Source organism: Podarcis tiliguerta (assembly GCF_965153285.1).
Source record: "Podarcis tiliguerta genome assembly, chromosome: 13".
Taxonomy (NCBI): domain Eukaryota; kingdom Metazoa; phylum Chordata; class Lepidosauria; order Squamata; family Lacertidae; genus Podarcis; species Podarcis tiliguerta.
This window is the reverse complement of record NC_139546.1, coordinates 16692045-16708640: the sequence shown is the minus strand read 5'-3', so window position 1 is coordinate 16708640 and position 16596 is coordinate 16692045. Positions and strand designations below refer to the sequence as shown.

The 16596-nt window shown below is 51.2% G+C and overlaps 1 protein-coding gene across 2 annotated transcripts in view; it reads right to left on the bottom strand.

The window, feature by feature from the left end:
- Nucleotides 1-7908, bottom strand: part of SYT3 (synaptotagmin 3) — a 55730-nt gene extending 47822 nt beyond the window's left edge. Inside the window, exon 1 of one of the 2 annotated variants that reach the window (XM_083408191.1) lies at nt 7528-7908. The gene's annotated coding sequence lies outside the window, so the exon portion shown is untranslated. Of the gene's footprint in view, nt 1-251; nt 438-7527 lie in introns of those variants that run through there. The other variant, XM_083408192.1, reaches the window with a different exon arrangement.
- Between the last annotated feature and the right edge of the window lie 8688 nt (nt 7909-16596).

The window sequence follows — 16596 nt, the reverse complement described above, 5'->3', positions numbered from 1 at the left end:
CTTTGAACGCCGACGCCCACCTCACTTAGTGCTCACCGCGCACAATACTGGCACACAGAACTCCACCAGGGCGACAACAATTAGCACAGGGCCTGCTGCTTTCGAGAGAAATTCACAATAGCCCGCCGCCACCCCCCGCTGAGCCCATACGCTGAAACTCAGGAAAGCATGTCACACAACCCTCCTGCAAATGTTGAACACCCACCCAGCATGGGCATGTTGCAAATGTGCAAGCACACACACACACACACCTGTGGCATGCTCGGCAGGCGCTCACCTGCTGTCTTGCTGGCTGCCGGTTGGATGCCACGCAGAAGGAAGGAATCCAGGAGAGAGAGATGTGTCCGTGCGTGAAAGCGTGTGTCCGAGCGCCGTGCGCACGCTCTCAGGGGGAGACACGGGGATTTCAGCTCCCCAGCTCCCACATCAGACCGCTTCAATCACTCGCCACTCCCCACCCCCGCATGCAATGAGTCACTGTGCTGTGTGTGAAGGAGATGAGGAGGAGGAACAAGAGAAACGGGGATTTTCGAGGGAACCTCCACAAAGGTGGTTTGGAGCAGTGTGCTAGTGCCACCGCCCCCACGTCAGTGCAGAAGTGCACAGGAGAGAGGAAGAAGATTCCTCCTCTGCAGGGTCTCCAAGGCTGGGGGTGGAAGGGAACGGGAAGGAAGGCACGGGTGGGAACCCAAACCGACATGAAGGCAGCTCTATACATTAAAAAAAAGAGAGAGAACACAGCGTAGCAAGGAAGGGTTGGGGGAGACGGGAGGAAGGAGCCACAGCTAATGCTGTGATTTAGCACATCTCCAGCCCCAACTGTGCGCCAGGAACAGCACTTTTTTTAAAAAAAAAGCCCCCCATCCCCGTCCAGGAGGCCTTGCAGTTTACACGACGCACACAACTGAACATGAAAGCTGTTTCCTTCGGCTCCACGCTGCTCCCTCCTTCAGCTGCGTGGAGAGAGCTTGTGGGGCACTGTTGTGTTGTACACAAAAAGGCCTTGACTAATTGGGGCTGCTGCGATTCCAGACAGGGCTCCCCTATGTGTCTGTGTCTGCTGCTGGCGGAGGAGGAGAGAAAAAGCAGAGCATCTCTGGCAAGGTAGCAGAGAGAGAGAGAGAGAAAGAGGGAGAGAGGGAGACATGGCAGCGGTGCTAATGAGGCCCGGGCAGGTGAACAATAGCCGGCATAACCCAGGCGGGAATCTGCCACCATCTGCTCACGTGGGAAGAGGGGAAGGCAGGCAGGCAAGACGTTAGAGTGTTTTGGATCAGGCCAATGGCCCAGCATAGCCCAGCGTCCTGTTTCTCACAGACACGGACCAGATGCCCACTGGGAGCCTGCAGGACCCGAGGGCAATGGTGTTCTCCCTTCCTGCAGTTTCGAGCAGCTGGAATTCAGGGCAGGGTTCGAAATTCGCCAGGCGCATTTTGCACCTGGTGGGTGGAGCTGTGGGTTAAACCACAGAGCCTAGGACTTGCCGATCAGAAGGTCGGCGGTTTGAATCCCCGCAACAGGGTGAGCTCCTGTTGCTCGGTCCCTGCTCCTGCCAACCTAGCAGTTCAAAAGCACGTCAAAGTGCAAGTAGATAAATAGGTATCGCTCCGGCGGGAAGGTAAACAGCGTTTCCTTGCGCTGCTCTGGTTCACCAGAAGCGGCTTAGTCATGTTGGCCACGCTGGCTCCTTCTGCCAATAAAGCGAGATGAGCACTGCAACCCCAGAGTCGGTCACGACTGGACCTAATGGTCAGGGGTCCCTTCACCCCTTTACCTTATTGGCCACTTAAGAACAAGTGAAGATGCCTAAGATGTCTCCACCATTTGGGGGATCCTTGGATCCTGATTGTTTTCACACACTAGTAACACATCCTTTGGAATTCTATCAGTTATATTTTATCTGCACAATCAGAATGAATTACAGGAACCGAAAAGTAGTATTTTAAAAATACGACTTTCAAGCCATTCGGCTTCAAAATGGAAACTAGATATTCCGTTTTGGTGACGGTAACCCTGGTTTAAGGAGGCATTTGGCACCTAGCTTATATACCTGAGTCCCTATCACTGATTCAGAGGCACATTGCCTCCCTCAGCGGAGGAAGCAGCAGTTAACAGGAACAGCCACAAACAGCCTTGCCCACCACAAATCTGCCCAGTCCTCTTTTCAAGCCATCATGGCGTCTTGTGGGAGAGCATTCCAGACTTTTAACAAGGCGCAGTGTGAAGTAGTGCTTTCTTTCACCCGGCAGGGGCAAGAAAATGAAGGTGCATGAACCCACCCCTCACCCCCGCTAAATCATAGCACTCCTCCTGACTTCACAGAGCCGGCCCTACCATTTGCCGTGTCTTCAAGCAGCTGGTTTTGAGCATCGTGCAAGTAATCTGTTAATTAAAACTGTTACCATTCTTGCTGCCAGGGAGGAATAGAGGTGCTTGTGAGATCTTCAGCCCCAGGTGCCAAAATAACTTGGCCAGCCGGGCACCATGACTTTTGGGGGGGGAGGCAGCTGGGAGGATGCGGGGGATTGACTGCCACTTGCTATTCTGCCTCAGGCAGCAACACGCCTTGGGCCCTGGCTCCTCAAGTTTACCTCAGCTTAACTGAGGGATAAGGGAAGCCTGTAGTCCTTCATGTACTGGTGGACTACAACTCCCATCATCCCTGACCACTAGTCATGAGGGCTAGGGCCGCAGATCCTGCAACTCCGGCCTAGCCTCTCTCCCCAATCCAGCAGTTCTCACCTGCTATGATTCATGAGGGCAAGCCCCACTGAAACACACCCCTTCCTGGCATCTTGGGGTGATGGTGGGGACTGTTCCTGCACACCCTTTGCTACACTTTGCTTGTGTTATAATCCAGGGATGGTGGATCTGGGGGCCTGCAGCTCTCATCAATCCCAGCCAGCATGGCCAACGGCCAGGACTGATGGGAGTTGTAGTCCCAGTAACAATCAGAGGGAGGCAGGCTTTCACAGCCTAGCATTATGGCTGGGAGCAGTGCTATTTTTCTAGGAAAAGAGGTGCCGTAACTCACCATGAAGGGGATGCGGGTGGTGCTGTGGGTTAAACCACAGAGCCTAGGACTTGCCGATCAGAAGGTCAGCGGTTCGAATCCCCGCAATGGGGTGAGCTCCAGTTGCTCAGTCCCTGCTCCTGCCAACCTAGCAGTTCAAAATCACCTCAAAGTGCAAGTAGATAAATAGGTACCGCTCCGGTGGAAAGGTAAACGGCATTTCCATGCGCTGCTCTGGTGTCGCCAGAAGCGGCTTAGTCTGCTGGCCACATGACCCAGAAGCTGTACACCGTCTCCCTCGGCCAATAAAGCGAGATGAGCGCCACAACCCCAGAGTCGTCCGCGACTGGACCTAATGGTCAGGGGTCCCTTTACCTTTAACTCACCATTAACACCTCGCTCGTTTCTCTTTGAATGGCAATAGTGCCCACCTGAGAGGTGCCGGAACTGAGTCCAGCTGGAAAAAAGCCATGGCTGGGAAACATCTGGTTTCCAACACTGTGATATATCACCAGCTAAACGTCTCAATATACCAATATTTCACAATATCTGAATTAAGGATGGAGCTACGCAGAAACATTGGCTGGCTTCACGGTTTCCCCCACATTGTGTTTTTTTGCATAGCACACACACACACATACGCATCATGATTTACAATATACTGCCAGGTCAAAAATCACAAAACCGATAACACAATATGGACTTCAAACCAGTTTGGGGCGATATATCACCCAGCCCTGCCCAGCACCAGACCTAGAACCATACCCTGTGAACTCAAGAGTCACGACTTTCCCCTCTCATCCTACTCTCAAGTAATGCTATCAGGGCAGAGGTCTGGGTCCCACCCAGCAGAAAGTGCAGGCCCCCATTCCCCATATGCAGCAATGCTGGCTTACCATATTTTGAAGACAAGTGCAGACATACACATAGGAACCGGACCACTGGTCCCCATAGCTCAGTAATATCAGGGGCTCACAGGATTTCAGGCAGGAGTCACTCCCAGGCCTGCCCAAAGATGTCAGTGATTGGATGGATCAGAGACTTTTTGCACACAAAGCTGATGATCTACCTGTGAGATGCAGCCCTTCGTCATATTTGCACCGTTTACCTTGCAGTCAAAAGGTGGGGAGATTTCAATTTAAAAACAAGTAATACACATCGCTATCTAAACAGCCACCCACATCTTCATAACACCAAGGGGGCATAGGAAGAGCACAAGACTCTTATCTCAAGGTCGTGGGTTCAAGATTCACCTTGGGCAAGATTCCTGCATCGGCGGGGGCTGGACTAGATGCCCCCTTGTGGTCCCTTCCAACTCTACAATTCTATGATCAGGCACATCTAGTTGAGCATCCTGCTCTCACAGTGACCAGAGCAGGACCTGAGAGCAACTGTACTTTCCCCTCCAACAGCGGAGAAAGGGTGGTGGAGAGTCTAAAATGACCTAACCACCACGGGCTTCTTTCACCTGCTGGCTTGTTCATGCGTCGTCCAGTGAACCCAGGAATCCGGCCTCCCAGGAGTCCAGTTGCCCTCATTCGCTCTCGCCTGGTAGGCCCCAACCCTGCGCATATATAAAGCGATGAGTCCCTCCCCTCCCCAAGTCTGCCTTTCCCAGAGCTTGCATCTCCGGGAAACATGACCCACCCCTGTTGCATCCACAGCCGTGTCGGGTCGATAGGACACCTTGTCGCTGCCAGAAAGAGGAATCCTAACACCGTTCCGCAAACTTTTCCCGCAACCCCCTTGACGGAAGTGATTGCCATTCGTTTTGCCTATTGGTGGTGGGGGGGGGGAATCCATATATCCCCTCCCTCCTGATTCTTAATACTGGTTTCCTTCTAATTTCATTAATGGGTGAGCGGGAGTGGGGGACGACTGCTGCATTTCTCCAAAATGGGAACAGAATTCCTAGGAGGGGGAAAAAGGAGTTGCAAATCAGAACTCCTGAAATTCTTCCAGGAGGTTTTGGAATGGTGAGTGGGGAGCTGGGAGGCAGGATTTTTTAGCAGGCAGGGGTGGGGCCTAGTGGGGTGAGTGAGAGCTCTAATATTCACAAGCAGGGTAGAAAAGACCACAAATCCCATCATCCCTGCCCATTGGCGGTACTGCTTGTGGCTGATGGGAGTTGGAGTCTCAGCAACACCTGCAGGCTAACAAGCCATCCTTGGTCCAAAGCAAAGCACCTGAAATCAAGAAGCAAAGATGGAGCAAGGCAGGTGATTCTGTTGGGACTCCATTTCCCATCATCCCCAGCCAGCAGGGCCAACGGCCAGGGATGATGGGAGTTGGAGTCCCGCAATAGCTCAGTTAGTACAGCATGAGACTCTGACTCTCAGGTTCATGCGTTCCAAGCCCCACATTGGGCAAAAGATTCCTGCATTACAGGGGGTTGGATTAGACGACCCCCGTGGTTCCTCCAAAGTCTACAATTCTATGTGAATATCTGGAGGGCCACAGGCTCCCCCATAGGAGAAAACAGTTCATACTTTCCTCAAACTAGCACACGATGCAATTCACACATGCATATATACATACAAAGGACACACACCAAGCAAATAGCATAATACTGTAGTTCACGAGACAAATATTGTGGATGCATTTATTTTTGTTTAATGCATGACAAATTCCCCACGTGGATACTGCTTTTCTGCGGGACCGGGGTGGAAAACCTGTGGCCCTCTGGAAGTTGGTGGACTGCAACTCCCATCATGCCTGGCCGCACAGACTGGGGATGATGGGAGTTGGAGTCCAGCAACTTCTACCAGGACCTAGTTTTCCGCGGCCTGATACAGAAAGTTGCATTTACTCTGCATGAACACCTGTAACATGCATGATAGGCACACGAGTCTATTAGGCCCAATATGCACAAGGCAAAAGAGACACGCATGTCCATCACTGTTTCCTACACAATACATGCAGGGAAAGTGTGAAAAATTTTGATTGATGACCCCCAACTACTCATGCCTTGAATAAAAGTATCCCCAATCTCCCAGGCACGTTTCCCTCATTCAGCTACACAGACACACACGCACGCACGCACGCACACACACACACGTTAACATCTCCCATCTCTAACGTGAGTTGCGAAGCTGCAGCGCAAACGCACAGGGTGTTACTAGAATCCTATTTATTGCACACAGAAAAACAGCTGCTCTATCGCACTCGCACCCTTGGTGCGTTCACAAACCAAGCGCGAGCTCTGGTGGTGTTACACACGCCCGGTCACGGGATGGCTGTTGACACACGTGTTTCACGCAAAAGGCTGGGGGAGAGGGGGAGGACGCTGCATGGGCACCAGTGCTTCAGGTACCCTTGTGCAAATCACACCCTCTGCCTCGTCTGGGCAGGCACATGCACACGGGTGCACACGCGTGTGAGCACCCTCTGTTCTCGAGCTCTACGGAACGCCTCTGGCTACCACGCCTGTTCTCACTGCCCTCTTCTGCTCCAGGGGACGCGGCCTTCACTGACCTTCCTCCCTGCCTCGCACCCCTTCTCCTCCTCGCCTTGCCTCGCACCCACGCTGCCTCCCCCCTGCACACTCCCTGGCACACGAGCGTGCACACATACACAGGAGGCCAGCTCTGGCTGCCGAAATGCTCCCCTAATCACATTAGCAGCGTGTTGGCACAACAGCCGCCCCGGGGAGGCTGGCCCATTGTCTGTGCCCTGACGTGCCGAGCCCTGCCAACCGCCTCCTAATTACACCCTGTGCCAGGCAGGGGTGTGTGTGTCTGTGTGCATGCATGCGGGGGAGGCCCGTGCAAGCCTGATGGGTGCTGCCCCCATCACCCGCCCCCACCGCCAAGCACCAGCAGGGGCCCAGTATCCATACATTGCTGCCTGGCTGCCTGCAGCTGCAGCGCATCCACGTTCCTCCTCCCTTTCCCCCCACCCCCACGCAAAAAAAGAAGCAAAGCGTTTTAACCTGGCCCTAAACCACTTGCACCCCTGTTCCACTGCACCCCAGACATTGCCCCCTTCTCTCTTCCCTCCTCCCATCCTCAGCTCTTAGGCTTCCCCACCGAGACCCGAACCCTTCTCATCTTACCCCCACCTGTGCCTCGCCCCCCAGCCTGCAGCCCGCCCCCCCGCCTTTCCAGATGCACCCCTCAATCAAATGCCCCCTTGCCCCACCCGCCTCTCGCGTTCCAGCCGCCTGCATGCCTCCACAGCCCCCCCCCGCTGCCCCCCCCAAAGTGCACCCCTCTTTTCTCCCTACGGAGCACCCCTTTCTGCTCTCGCCCTACACCCGGCCCACCTGTACCGCACTTTCCTCCTCCTCTCTGCAGCGATGTCCGTGGGTCGGGGGGGGGTCCCCTCGACCATGCAACCTCCCTCTTCTCAGCGCACCCCTTATTCTCTTCTCCCAACACCACCTCCTCCTCCGATGGGGAAAGCAAAGCAACCAACCCCCGACCGCATCGCCCGGCCCTGCGCCCTGTCTCCGCGGTAGGGGCGGCGGCGGCGGCAGCAGCAGCAGCGCCCGTCCGGAGTCGCCTTTCCCTTACCTGCAGGACAGAGGCGGCAGCGGAGTAGCCGCTGCTTGCTGCGCGAAGGGCGGGCGCCTTGTTGAGCTCCACGACCGCCGCCTCCCTCGCCCGGCTGCCCGGGAGCTGGCGCTGCCGGCCGAAGCGGCGGCGCTAGAGGGCGCGCGTCCTGGAAAGGGATGGATGGATGGATAGATGGAAGGAAGGAAGGAAGAGAGGAAAGAGGAGAGGTGGGGTAGTGGTGGTGGTGGTGGTGGGCGAAGAGAGCTGCAGCAGGCAGCCCGCTTCCCCAAACCCGGGTGGGTCAGGGGGCGGCGGGAAGGAACAGGAGGGTTCCCCGCGTGGAGAGACTGCAAGCGGAGGCTGGACGGCGGCGCTTGTGCGCTGCGCGTGTACACGGGCTGTGCATCGCCGGGGTGCATGGCCCAGCGTGCGCGCGCACGCCCAGCAGTGCTCTAGGAGCGGCGGTGCATTTTCTGGGTTCCGGGGCGGGAACTGGGGCAGCCCCCGGTTTTGCAAAGGCGTCTTGGAGGCGCTGGGTGTGCAGATGGACGCAGGTGGTGGGTGCCCTTAAAGGGAGGGTCGAGGAAGGGGAGTCCGGCAAGGCAGAAGGTGCCCTGGAGATTGCCAACTTTGCAAGAGGTCCCTTTGGGTCTGGGGAAAGAATGAGCAGGGCCAAGACAGCCTTTGCACTGCTGCCTGGTTATTTTTGTTTTTATTTGCTGTGAAGCGCGTAACAGGCCAAGCAGGTTGCTTCTCTGCTCCTTCCCCCAGTTTTCACCCCCGACGTGCGCAAGGAGAGCTTTGCGCATTTGGGGAGCGGACCTTTCTTCCCTCGCCCTCGCCTCCTGCTTTTAACAAGCGGTTTCATGTGCAGGAACTAAGCTTTGGGGGCCCTTCCTGCTATCGGGGATGGGAAGGAGATTCATGCGCTTAATTTCTGCATGATTCCCTAATTTCTGCATAGCTGGTGCCACAGGAGAGTTAAAGGGTAGGTAGGGGGTGACGACAACAATAACTGGCCAATAATTCGCCCCATCCCTGCCCCGTGGCTGGACTTTTGTGGTTACTGGAAGGGAGGGTTTCTTAATTTCCATCATAGCTCATTATAACTGAATCATTTAACTGGAGGTTAAATCCAGGCTACTATAATCCTAAACGTGCTTCCACGACTTCAGAGAAGAGATGTTAGGATTGGGGTTCTGAAGTGAGACCTGCGGGTATAGGGCAGTACAGTGGTACCTCGAGTTAAGAACTTAATTTGTTCTGCACCGCGGCTGCACCGCCGTCGCATGATTTCTGTTCCCATCCTGAAGCAAAGTTTTTAACCCGAGGTACTATTTCTGGGTTAGCGGAGTCTGTAACCTGAAGCGTCTGTAACCTGAGCTACTACTGTATATTAATAATAATAATAATGGACTCATCTCTCAATTTCAGAAATCTAACATGTAGGGAGAGGGTTGTCTCACCAGAAATTAACTTTGCCTCTTTCGTGCTCCCCGCCTTAGTTTGTTTTAATCTATAAAACAATACTAACGACAAAATAGCAATCCAACTAGAGTTGCCATATTTCAAACAGTGAAATATGTTTCACTGTTTGTTTGTTTTTTGCCAAAGTTGTTGAGCAAAATCGCATTAAAAAGTAGACGTTTTTGAGCTATTTTTTATGGAAAAGTTGCCATATGTTGTTTTCTGCCAGGACACTGCTACCAACTGCAGTACAGTGGTACCTCAGGTTACAGACACTTCAGGTTACAGACTCCACTAACCCAGAAATAGTACCTCGGGTTAAGAACTTTGCTTCAGGATGAGAACAGAAATCGCGTAGCAGGAGGCCCCATTCGCTAAAGTGGTGCTTCAGGTTAAGAACAGTTTCAGGTTAAGAACGGACCTCCAGAATGAATTAAGTTCTTAACCTGAGGTACCACGGTATTCCAGATATATCTGGGATAATTCCAGGTGTATGGCAACCCTAAAATAAGCACTATTGAATTTGTGCGCGCACACACACACACATACTCCCCCTTCCCCTGGGCCATAATCTTGCACTCTGTGGCAGCAATTCTATTCTGAAAGTTCCTTTCTCCTCCCCTCACAGTTTTTCCTCTGGAAACAGCTCCTTTAAAGGCTCCTAGGGCTGGAGGATGGGGCAAGACAGGTGGGGAAAGCCATTGACTGATGGCCAGCGCAAAGTCCCTCTCCCCTCACCTGGATGGCACTACATTGGGCACCCCAGGGCTATAGTCACAGGAACCAGAGCAAGGGTGCGTGTGGGGAACTTGACCCAGCATTGCTGAGCAAACTGTCCCAGTGGCCCAACCTCAAGAAAAAGTGCATCTCTGCACCAAAGCCACTGTGGTGTAGTGGTTGGTGTTGGACTAGGACTCGGAAGAACCAGGGTTCAAATCCTGACTCGGCTACGAAGCTCATTGGGCGACACTTAGCACAACCTACATTGCAGGGTTGTTGTGGAGGTATAATGGAGGCACAAACCATGTTTACCAGCTTGAGCTCCTTGGAGGAAAGGTAAAGGTAAAGGGACCAATGACCATTAGGTCCAGTCGTGGCCGACTCTGGGGTTGTGGCGCTCATCTCACCTTATTGGCCAAGGAAGCCGGCGTACAGCTTCCAGGTCTTGTGGCCAGTATGACTAAGCCACTTCTGGCAAACCAGAGCAGCGCATGGAAACGCCGTTTACCTTCCCGCCAGAGCGGTACCTATTTATCTACTTGCACTTTGACGTGCTTTCGAACTGCTAGGTTGGCAGGAGGAGGAAAGCTAGGATATCAAAAAATAAAAGTGTGCGCAGCTCCCCCCAGAAATAGTTGCATTGTGGTCCCTCCTTACTGGAAAGAGGGGTGTGTCCACACACTCGCAGAAATAAAATTCCGCATCGACATAAGCTGGATTCTGCAAACGGCATGACACATACGCACTGGGTATGTTTGTATAATCTCTCATTGTCGGAATTTTGAATTTAAAAAAATGATTCTGCACAAGTTGCGAGTGTTTGTGAGACACTGAGGCTGCGCCCAATGAGTGTTAAAATTGATTCATTGAGACATTTGTTTGGCTTCTGCAGTTTTAACAAGTATTTCTTGCTCGCTTCCAAGCCAATCTTGGCATTCTTATGGACTAGAAACTTCCTTTAAAAAACCAAACCCACGAACACTCAAGTATTGCTTCCAGTATTTATTTATTTTAAATGCTCTCAGGAATTTCAACATACACTCAGCACTGGGGAGGGCGGGGTATAAATAAAAATTATTATTATTATTATTATTATCATCATCATCACAAGGAGAAGGGGATGACAGAGGACGAGATGGTTGGACAGTGTTCTTGAAGCTACAAACATGAGTCTGACCAAACTGCGGGAGGCAGTGGAAGACAGGAGTGCCTGGCATGCTCTGGTCCATGGGGTCACGAAGAGTCGGGGACGACTAAACGACTAAACAACAACAGCAACAACAACATTATTATTATTATTATTATTATTAATAGATCAGGCCAGGCTTAGTGCAAGAAGCTTCATAGTAGATTGTGCGTGTCTGCATGCTGGGCTTGGGTACCTGTACAAGTGCCACATGCTCCTGTTTTATGGTGCATTGAGAAGCCATTTGGACATCTTTGCAACATGGAGCAAGCTCCTGTTAGCATTTCACAGCTGGGAAGGTGTTCCGTTTACCTTCTGGGACTGGGGAAAGAGACAAGCCACGGGGACACAGCATCTGTGGAGCCACAGCACTGAGGCAGAGGGAGATTGCTCGTTCCCATGCACACAGAGTGCACGGATCCTGTGATGTCCTTCTGCATATACACACTAGGGGCTGCCAGGTTTAGAGTGTGCACCGACAGAAATGAATGTAACTTCTTTAGGCCTGCATGCCTGATGCTCAAAGCACATCCACCCACCTGCAGGCACAGATTTACCTGGTTGGATTTACCTGCAAAAGCAATTCTGGGTTTCTTGCCTGTGCACATGCTTTTTCATACAGACCGCACCAATGTGAAGAATCTTTTTTCCCGACTGAGAGCACATTCTCTTCTGTGGAACCTTCTGAGGGTCACATGCCCATAGTGGGTGGGGCCAGATTCAAAAGTGGGTGGAGCAATGAATTTACATTTTTCCTTTGTACATTTCTAAACACTCCCTACTCCCAAATCCAGACAAGCAAGAGACATGATCAGAGTTCAAGGCCACATTGCAGTCAGGTAAAAACATTCCAAGTGTGAAGCCACATTTGACCCGTGGGCCCGAGATTCCCTGCAAAACCATATTCAACACATTGCCTTATGCATTCCATGTTTACATTAGTTAGTCGTCCCATAATGTAAGTGCTCTTAGCTCACATTCATAACTAGTTATCCTCGCCGGATTCATTCCTTCTTTTCCTCTGTGATGAAATGATGTATGTTAGATTGGTCTCAACTAGGGCCAGGGCCTTTTCAGTACTGGCCCTGACTTGGTGGAACGCTCTGTCACAAGAGACTACGGCCCTGCGGGACTTGACATCTTTCCGCAGGACCTGCAAGACAGAGCTGTTCCACTTGGCCTTTGGTTTGGACTCAGTCTGACCCTTATGTTTCCCTCCCCTTATGGTCTTGATCTATGGGCTACTTTTAAAATGAGACTGCATTTTAAATTGCATTTTAACCTGTATTTTAAACTGGTCCCTTCCCCGCCCTAATGTTTTTACTGTAATTTTACTGGTGTTAGTCGCTCTGGCCTGGGAGGGCGGGGTATAAATAAAATTCATTATCATCATCATCATCATTATTATCTCCCACCCTTTAAAAATTAGATTGTAAGCTCATGGGGGCAGCAGCCTCCTGAAGTTGTCTTAAACTGAGGTTGCTCTATAAAGTTCCATGTGCATTGATGTTAGAAATGTTAGAGCCAGTGTAGTGTAGTGGTTAAGAGCGGTAGTCTTGTAATCTGGGGAACCGGGTTCGCTTCTCCGTTCCTCCACATGCAGCTGCTGGGTGACCTTGGGCCAGTCACACTTCTCTGAAGTCTCTCAGCCCCACTCACCTCACAGAGTGTTTGTTGTGGGGGAGGAAGGGAAAGGAGAATGTTAGCCGCTTTGAGACTCCTGAAGGGGAGTGAATCCAAATCCAAACTCTTTTTCTTCTTCTTCTTCTTCTTCTTCTTCTTCTTCTTCTTCTTCTTCTTCTTCCTCTTCTTCTTCTTCTTCTTCTTCTTCTAGAAATAATAAAGGGCTCCGCTATGGAACAACTGTGGTTTAATTTGCAGATTCAGCATCCTCTTTTGTAAGGCTTGTTTGACAGTTTGTGTGTAACATCAAAACAGAAGGAAGTTTAATAGACATGTTTGAGGTGCTAGTCTTTGTTTCGAGCTTGCATATTAGCTATACACACACATATTTGCACAGGAGGTGGTTGTTGTTGACTTCCCTCTGTCTCAAGAGACAATGGAGTGCACCTTTGGGGGTGAAGTCAAACTGCTGCGTTACCAGCACCGAAGTGACCTCTTCAGGGCGCAAGCCTGGGCAAGGTGTATGGAGGTCCTGGGCTGCCCAGACGACAAGACCCTCCTCTCAGCCGTGCTGATGAGGTCCAAAGGAAAGCAGAGCAATACATTTTGCACCAGCTTGGCTGCAGGAGTTGCTGCAAGGAGACATACAAGACGCCATCCGACCATTTTAGGGACTCCACTGCAGATTTGTTTGGGTTTACTCCTTAGCCTTTTCTTTTCCCGAATGTATCTCACAAAACAGTGGAGGTTTAGGATCAGAGTTTTCTTTCTCCTAGATGGGCTGCTTACCTTCCCAGGATGAATCCCATCTGCGGCAGATCTGCCCCTCGCTTTCCTCTACAGCACATGCAGAAACCGCCTCATTGACTGTTGAACCCACTATTGGTCCTGTCTGCTCAATCTGCCAGAGCCTGTCTTTGCATGCAAGGGTAAGTCGCCAACTCACTGAGCCTTTGAGTCCCATCAGCCGACCCTCTGTTAGAATTCCTGCTCCATGATTGCAGTCATGGGATTTTTGTCTATGACATGACGGTGTGTGTTTTGATTCCACAGAGTGGGAAGTGACGGAGACAGGATGTTTGTGTTACTGTGTTCCGTGAAGTGGACTGTTGTGCCTTGTTCTTTTTCTCTTTGCTGTCTGATGCTAGAGAGAGAGGGAGCCATGTTGCAGGGCTCCGTGTGTGTTTATATGTAAATAAAGTAGATTAGCCAAAATGCTGAGTTGCTGAGGTCTGTTACGTAACTACGAAGACTCTGTGGATCCCTAAGTGTGCCGATGTCTCTTGGCATCGGTCACTGTGATGTTCAGGCAGAAGAAAGCTTTTGAAGCTCCCAAATGAACAACCAGGAGGGAGAGAACATGCCAGTTGGGCATGTGTCTCTGCCAGGGTCCTACTCAAGTGTAGGACGAGCTCCTGACACCCTCACCTGGTTTAGCTGGGCAGTCGAAGCCATTCCCAAGGTGTTGCTGCTGTCACATGCTGATAGCTTCTAGGAGCCATGAGTGAGAGCTGAGTGCAGGATAGGTAGAAAAAGTGGACAAACTACCCCACAAGGAGCACGACGTTCCCCCTTGCACTGCCCCTCCCCTAACACCTGGTGTCTCCTTTGAACTCCCGGGACATTTGAACAAATCTTGGTGTGTACATTGGGAACACAACTGCATGCTTCAAATTCACCAGCCCTCCCAGCTTCGTGTCCGTTTTCAAGGGGAGGCAGGAAACTGCAAAAAAGCTACAACCCAATTTTCAACTTAAAGATTGAGAGCTCAGTATATGCTTCTTTATAAATTTCATTACCCATTTCAAGTTTGGTCATAAACACTTTACATTTCAAAGGGTGTAAGGAGGAAAATACAGAACACATTGTCATGCAGATTATGTTGTGAAGACTGTGATATCACGGGGAAGATTGGTGTGCATGTCCAGGACACAATTCTACACTTCAAGTTCAAACCCCAGCTCAACCCTCCCAAGCACAGGTCTTCTTACGTGTACACACTCTCAACAATTACCGTATTTTTCGCTCTATAAGACGCAGCAGACCACAAGACGCACCTAGTTTTTGGAGGAGGAAAACAAGAAAAAAAATATTCTGGATCTCGGAAGCCAGAACAGCAAGAGGGATCGCTGCGCAGTGAAAGCAGGAATTCCTCTTGCTGTTCTGGCTTCTGGGATAGCTGCGCAGCCTGCATTCGCCCCATAAGACGTGTACATTTCCCCTTACTTTTTAGGAGGGAAAAAGTGAGTCTTATAGAGCAAAAAATAATTTTCAGCTCTGGAAGTTGGGTACTCCAGATGAGAGTTTTGTGACTGTTCTGATTTGAGCAGGCAGTCTTTGGAATCTCGCTTTCCAAAAGGAGGGTTCAGCTTTGTGTGTCGTTCCCCCCCCCCCCCGTAGTGCACCCATCGCACACATGCTCGGCTGGCATGCGCCTTTGCAGCCACAAACTGCATGCACCACCTGCCACTCATTTCTCAGCGTGCCTAGGCTCACCAGAGAAGTCTCTCGCTCCCGATCGCCTTGTCTCTCTGTGCTTGCTCTGTGCAGAGACAGCCCTTGGGCTATGCTGACTTGAAACATATGGCTTTGCTCTTGCCCGGCCACTCTCTGTGGCCATGTGGTTTCTGGCGTCCAGAGGACAGAGTCTAACATGAAGCAGGGAGAGAGAGGACACTGTGATCAACTCACATCTTCACAAGCTGTTCTTTCGTATGCACTTACATGCCAGTTCTAAAATAAAAGGAACCAAGGACACATGCCTGCTTAGAAGTTGCTTTTTTTCTGATGCTCCAAAACCCAGATTATGAGGCTGGCTGTGTTTACTTTGTCTGGAATGTGAAACGTTTTGTGCATGCTCAGAGGACCTGGCGCCTGCCAGCAACCAGTAAGGGATGGCTGCTTTCATAACTGGCTGAGGGAGTTCCCGCTCCTCGGCCCCCATTCCTTGCTTCCCAGAAGATTTTGATGGATCAAATGCTGCCTGAAAAATTCTGGTTCCATATAGACACACTGGGTTTCAGTCAAAGTAGACTCAGAGTAGACCCACTGAATTTAATGGGCATGGCGAATGCAGAGCCATTAATTTCAATGGATCAACTTTTGAGTAGGACTCTTTATAAAAAAGCACTTTGAGTCGGACGCAGAGGGATACAACTCTCAGGCTGTATACATAGCATACATTTAAAGCACATGCCTTCCAAGGAATTCTGGGAATTTTAGTTTGTTAAGGGTACTGGGAACTGTAGGTCTCTGAGGGCGAACGACAGTTCCAAAGAAATTTGGGGGAAGACACATGCTTTAGATTTATGGTCTGTATGCAGCCCCAATTTCTTTCAAGGGACACGTTAACCCATTACTGGTGTCGCACACATTCTGTGCACGTAGCAACTAAGAGTAAAGGTAAAGGGACCCCTGACCGTTAGGTCCAGTCGCGGACGACTCTGGGGTTGCGGCGCTCATCTCGCTTTACTGGCCGAGGGAGCCGGCGTACAGCTTCCAGGTCATGTGGCCAGCAGGACTAAGCCGCTTCTGCCGAACCAGAGCAGCGCACGGAAACGCCGTTTACCTTCCCGCTGGAGCGGTACCTATTTATCTACTTGCACTGCATGCTTTTGAACTGCTAGGTGGGCAGGAGCAGGGACGAAGCAACGGGAGACTGAGCTGTAAATCCGGAATTCCTCGATTCAAATCCCACTTCTGCCATATGCTAAATAGCTGGGTTTAGGCAAGCACTCTCCCAAAGCCTCACACTCCCATCAACAATATCAGGATGATAATCCTACCAGGGTACTTCCAGACTGCCACTATTTTGTCATTTAGTTGTGTCCGACTCTTTGTGACCCATGGACCAGAGCACGCCAGGCACTCCTGTCTTCCACTGCCTCCCGCAGTTTGGTCAAACTCATGCTGGTAGCTTCCAGAACACTGTCCAACCATCTCATCCTCTGTCGTCCCCTTCTCCTTGTGCCCTCCATCTTTCCGAACATCAGGGTCTTTTCCAGGGAGTCTTCTCTTCTCATGAGGTGGCCAAAGTACTGGAGCCTCAGCTTCAGGATCTGTCCTTCCAGTGAGCACTCAGGGCTGATTTC